Below are 6,237 nucleotides of genomic sequence, written 5' to 3' on the forward strand. Positions count from 1 at the left end.
GTTAGCACTCACTCCTGCTAGCTTTAAAGGTAATCCTTAAAATCCCGGAGGTCTCAAACCTATGTTAGCTAGTTAGATAGTTTAAAGCCACCTTGAAGGAGAGAAAGGGAACCTTTCCCACAATATTGGGAATGAGAAATTGACCAGCAAAATGACCTAAAAAACCTGGGTCAATAATACCTAGAAACTGGCTGACGAGACAACCCCAAAGAAGCTGACTCGTGTGCATGTGTGCGTACGAGGGGTGTGTGTGCTAAAAAAAGACACACACACACACACACAGCCCAGAGGCAGCAGGTTCAGCTCTCTCTCCTAATCTGCCTACTTGAATCTGTCAAGGGTGCTAAAACTTTCTTGTTCTTTGCCGAGCTTCCGTATTTCACCTTTCATAAGATTCCTTATACTATGTTGCATGTTATGTCTCGTAGCTGGATTCTTATTCCCAAGAAATCAAGAACCGATGATGAAAACCAGCCTGAGAAGAACCATAACATCTTCAGCGCCGTGACTCCCGTAGCTTCTCCTGTGGACTGGTAAGAAAGTTCTGGCCACTGTAGGCTAGAGGACGCACGCAAAAACTTTTTGTTGTTGTTGCTATGCTGGCTCGAACTTCTGACCTGCTGCTCTCCTTAACCTCTCTACTCTTTCCTCCTTTCATCAGAGCAAGCCCAATTATGCTCAGCATCCTGGAGTGCGGGTCAGCATCCACTGTCCCCAAGTAGGGGGTGTGGGGGGCGGTGTGTCTGCCTGCCGTGCGCTGTCCATGGTGCTAGACCGGGGCTGCCAACCGGGAGGCCCGCTGAGCCTCTCTCCGCAGAGCCCTCTCCGAAAGGAGCGCCTAGGGGTTGGGATAGAAGGAGGAGCTGCTCAGCCCAAGAAATTTCGGGGGCCGGTGTCTTGGTTCCCATCAGATACTCTGTCGATGCCTCAAGTGCATGAGCTGGTGCTGCAGGGTGTCGCAGGCAGATAGAGGATTCTGGTTCCCAGCCCATCTGTGCGACCCCAGTACACCTTGAGTTCACAGATCCTCACAGGCGCACCCATCCAGCTGAGCAGCCCGACCGGTGCCCTGTAAGGCTGGCAGCTGCCACTTACCTCCTCTGGAGGGGTCCAGGCCAGGCAGAGATGGCAGCTGAGGGTGCGTCTAGGGAGCGGCTCATGGACAGTGGCCCACTCCCCTGCAGAGCCTGCCACCTACCAAGGCCCCACACAGAGGCTCTGTCCACAGTTAATCTCTCTGAATCTGTACTTGGGTGTGGAGGGTCGCAGACTTACATTTTCCCTTAGTGTCACGAGGGCCCACCATTGCTGGAATCCCACTGGGACAAGGACCCTGCTTGGCTTGGGCCCTGGGTACCCTGCGCTCTACCCCTCTGCAGAGGCCTTTGAAGTAAACTGGGAGGATGCTACTGTTACTTGTCACCAGACCCTCTCCCGTGGGGAAAGACGGAATGTTCCAGAGCAGTCTGGCCCTTTGTCAAGGAATGGCATACTCAGAAGCAGGCAGCCTACTCAGTGGGGCTCACGGCTGTGCCAGGGATAGATCCCAACTGGGACTGGAGCACCCCCACAAAAGAGTGCTTCAGACACCACATACTCCTAAGCTTAACAGCAGGATTAGGCCTACCAATTACATAAAGCTGACCAAGGCATGCAAGAGCACCCCACTGCCTTTGGGGAGCATTGAAAGGAGACCTTGTTGAAACATACCAACCTAGACCCCCATCTCATCTAAGGGAGAATTGGTCCTGAAGGACTGATTCCTGGGTGACCCCTGATAATTAGGAGGAAACTACAAAAGTTAAGGGTCATCCCAGGAATACCCTAGGGTGATATTTTTTACTTGACCTCCTCGGTCTTTTATAAGGAGCCCTGGTGGTGTAGTGGGCTGCAAGGTGGGCTGCTATCAGTAAAGTCATCAGCTTGAAACCACCAGCCACTCTGTGCAAGAAAGATAAGGCTTTCTCCTAATCAAAGAATAATTTGTTCTCGTGATGTGGCCTTGATTGATACTTGCCCTCATGAAGGTGATCACTGAAGATATATGTGCTGTAGCAAAGTGTGGTGAAGAAATCAGAGGGTGCCTGGCTATCAGAAAGAACAGTGTCTAGGGTCTTAAAGGCTTATCTTAAACAAGCAGCCATCTAAAGGAGGTGCCAGCTAAGTCCACCTGGAAGAAGCACACCAGCCTGTGTGATCCAAGGATTTCGAATGGTAAAACCCAAGATCAGAAGAGGGAATTGTATTCAAACTTAAGTTCTGAACACCTGGTTCAGAGAAGGCTAAAGATGACAGGGAAAGTCCCAAATCCATTTTCAGAGTCTCCACGTGGGTGAAGCCACCATTGAATTGTCCCAGACCACCGAACAAGGATGGGAAAGTCCTGTCTGCAGACAGCGTGAATTGGAGAGTAGATTACTGCAGACAGTTTGGTTTAAATTTAACATCTTACCATTCGTTTTCTCTTTTCACCTATTTTTAACTTGTCCTAGTTTTTATTACTTTCTGCTTTCCTTTGGAATGATATTTTTTTCTGTTTTATTTTATTGGTATTGCTGTTTCTTTTTCCCTCTTTTGTATGATTTTCTTTATATAAAATCCAGGATAGGGAAACCTGTAGAGACAGCCACTAGATCAATAGTGTCTTGGGGTTATGACAGGGGCGATTGGGGTAGGAACTACTAACAACGATGGATGTAAGAATGAAAAAAAGATCCGAAGTTGATTGTGGCCATAAATGATTACACAACTCTTTTTGGTGTGTTTGGACCATTGATTTGTTTGACATGTGAATTATATGTCAATAAAATCATTTAAAGAAACACACAATTTTAAAGTGTAAAGAAAGAAGAGAGAAACGAGGCTTTCTTCTGCAGCAGAGACTTACAGTCTGGGTAACCCAGGGGCAGTTCTACATTGTCCTCCACGGGTTGCTGGGAGGCAGAGAGGACATATGGCAGTGAACAGTCTCTGAGACTCCTGAGGAAGAGAAACTCCCAGATAGAGAGAAAGGGAAGCCCAAAGACAGGTTCAGGTGATAGCAGCTCTACAGCGAGGTGACCCACCCCGTGGCCAGCCTCTTTCAGCCCACACTGGAACGGTCATGCAGACAGGATGTTCCAATGAGAGGAGGCACCTACCATTCCACGCTCCAGTCACAAAAGGCTCAGTCACCGGCAGAGGGACTCCCCTGAGGGAGAATCCCTCTTGGCCTTGAGCTGAAGAGGCCCTAACCTTTGGCTCGCTGCTCATGGAAATGTTATTAATGACCGGATGGAACCAAGGGCAGCCCAGGATGTGGCAGACGGGGACGTTTAATTTTAGTGATACATGTGCATGTTGCCATCCGGAAAGGGCCTGGGCTTAGCACCCAAGACACCCTATAAATAAAGTATAGGTCCCAAATCCAAAAGCTCCTAGAGCAGTGGTTCTCAGCCTGTGGGTGTGACCCCTTTGGGGGCCAAAGGACCCTTTCACAGGGGTTGCCCAATTCATAACAGTAGCAAAATGACAGTTATGAAGTAGCAACAGAAATGATTTTATGGGGGTGGGGTACCCACCACATGAGGAACTGTATGAAAGGGTGGCGGCATTAGGAAGGTTGAGAACCACTGTCCTAGAGGCAGTACGCCTCCCCAAAGAAGTAGCAGCAGTGCACTGCAGAGGTCACGGCAAGGGAAAGGACAAAGATGGAGCTGGTCATAGGATGGCCCGGAAGCTGAGATGAACAGAAATCCCCCCGGGTTTGAATGCCCACTGGCCCCCTCCTTGGTGGCTGAAACATTAAACTTTCCTATATGGGGGAGTCCTGTGGTTATTAGTTGGGTTGTTAACCACAAGGTCAACAGTTCAAAGCCACCAGTAGCTCAGGGGGACAAAGTCTGGGGTTTCTACGACTGTAAAAAGTTACAGTCTCAGAAATTCACTGGGCAGTTAGACCCTGTCCTATAGGGTCACTGTGAGTCGGCATAGACTGATGGCTATTGAGTACACAGAGGAAGAATTTAAATAGGCAAGAACAGCAGGGGCATTCCAGATGGGTGGTACTGATGATATGAGAGCCTTCCCAGACCACAAGCATCACAGTCGAGAAAATGTAAAACCCTACATGATTCCTGCCACCTGGGAAAAAGAACTTGTTCCAAGCATGCAGAGGTCTCCGTTCAGAAAAAAAAAAGGGCCATACAAGGCCATTAGCCAAGTGAGTGCACTGTAATTGCCCCCCTTCCTGACCCACAGGAAGCCCCAGAGCATCCACCTTCCAACCAGCCTGCCCAAAGAAGGGGACCCGATCCTGGAGAAGACTGACAAGCAGATTTTACCAGACTCAAACGTATCTCCTTGTCTGCTGAGGCATCCCTACATGGACAGAAAGGACCCTAGAAATCTCTAAACTTTTATTACAAGAGTTATTCTCCAGATTTGGCCTGCCCAGATCCCTCCAGAGTGATAATGGCTCTGAATTGACCTCTCATGTTAGCCAGCAATTTGGCCCAGCCTTGAGGATTATGACAAGGTGCTTCCACACTGCTTGCAGACCCCAATTCTCTGGCAAGGCTGAAGGGGCCAACCCAACCCCTAAATGTACTTTTGGCAGATTGTGTAGTCACATTTATCCTGGATAAAGGCCCTTGTCCTACTGCTACTGCCCTTGTCCTACCCTACCGCTCCACTGACCAGCTCAAGCTAACCTCTTTTGGTTTTGTTTTTTATGATTATTTTATTGGGGGCTCTTGCAGCTCTTATAACAATCCATACATCATTGTAGTAAGCATATTTGTATATAGGTTGCTATCATTATTTGGCAGAGGGGAGGGGGAGAGGGAAAAAAGAGGAGCTGCTACCAAGGGCTCAAATAGAAAGCAAATGCTTAGAAAAAGCTAACCTCTTTTGAATTCTTGTACGGTGGGCCCTTCCTGTGCGCCTGTCAGTCATTTGAAGAAACTAACCAAATGGCTAACTTTTTCACTTTCCGAGTTAAATATCACAGGCTGGTACACGATGTTGGGGCACAGACCCCTCTGGCCCCCATCCCTCCTTTGTATGACCCTAGCACCCAAGTCCTCATAAAAACGTGAAGGGATGGGTCACCTGGATCCCAGCAGTATTAGACAGGGTTCTCTGGAGAAACAAAACCAGTACACAAATGAGTAATAGTATATATGAGTGGCTATGTTTATAGAGTGAACGGAAATGATCCCAGCAAGCAGTTTGCATAGCCATACAAAAAGTTCAGGTGGACGCAATTCCACGGGTCCGTGAATATACTGAAGGTCTTTCCTACTCCTGCGGCCGTGAGGTGTAAAGGCCAAAGAAACAGCCAGCAGGAAGGGGAGGTGGCAGAGTGCAGGGGAGGCCAGGGCCTCAGTGTGGTGAAGCCAGTGGTGGTGGAACCTTATGGGGCTGGCTGGAGGCCTGGCAAGGCCAGTGGAGACGGCCCACAGGCAGCACAGCCTGGCAAGAGGGAGCAGTACCAGGCATGGTCAGGCAGTCCCCAGGGAGCCTGGCACACATGATGAGGCAGGACACCTGATTAGACAGTGTACCAGTTGGCCCAATAAGGAGGGAGAGAGAGAGGCTGCCCTCCAGTCATCTAAATCTAGGCCACACCTCCAGGGAATGTCACCAGGCTGCAACCTGACGGACAGGCTAAATGCCACCCATATCTCCTTACAGGTGCCATGTTGGCACCAAAAAATCTAACAATCACATCAACTGCACTGTTGGGCCGAGAGTCACACAGTTGGGTCTCAGAACCACTAGCAGCTCTGTGGGAGAAAGACTGGGCTTTCTACTCCCACACACAGTGACCGTCTCAGGAACCCACAGGGGCGCCTATGAGTCAGCATGGACTGGATGGCCACGTGGAAGGACTCCTTTCCTTTGTTACTCTCTACCCCAGGGCAGTGAAAGTGCCTGAAATGCCCAAGCAGATCCAGTATGCTCACATCAACCCTTACATCTCCACAGATAGCCAGCAGCAGTCCAAGGAAGAGGGGCCCTATGGTAAAGCGCCTTGGCTGGACCAGTGAACTGCTTGAGGGGCCTAAGTACTCTTTTAAGAAAGAGAAAATAAGCTCTCCTAGAACCATATAGCACTGTTTTCACCCCAAAGAAAGCTGATGGTGCCCACCTATCAAAAGATATAGCACCTGGGGTCTTAAAGGCTTGAAGGTAAACAAGCGGCCATCTAGCTCAGAAGCAACAAAGCCCACATGGAAGAAGCACACCAGCCTG

The 6,237-nt window shown here is 49.4% G+C and overlaps 1 protein-coding gene across 1 annotated transcript in view; it reads left to right on the top strand.

Annotated features, from left to right (window-relative positions):
* Positions 1–467: 467 nt before the first annotated feature.
* Positions 468–6,237, top strand: part of EXOC6B (exocyst complex component 6B) — a 635,729-nt gene continuing 629,959 nt past the window's right edge. Inside the window, exon 1 of the mRNA XM_045286668.1 lies at positions 468–533. The gene's annotated coding sequence lies outside the window, so the exon portion shown is untranslated. The remainder of the gene's footprint in view (positions 534–6,237) is intronic.

The sequence above is a fragment of the Echinops telfairi genome, unplaced genomic scaffold (genome assembly GCF_000313985.2).
Source record: "Echinops telfairi isolate 266 unplaced genomic scaffold, ASM31398v2 ScPeMD7_9;HRSCAF=40, whole genome shotgun sequence".
Taxonomy (NCBI): domain Eukaryota; kingdom Metazoa; phylum Chordata; class Mammalia; order Afrosoricida; family Tenrecidae; genus Echinops; species Echinops telfairi.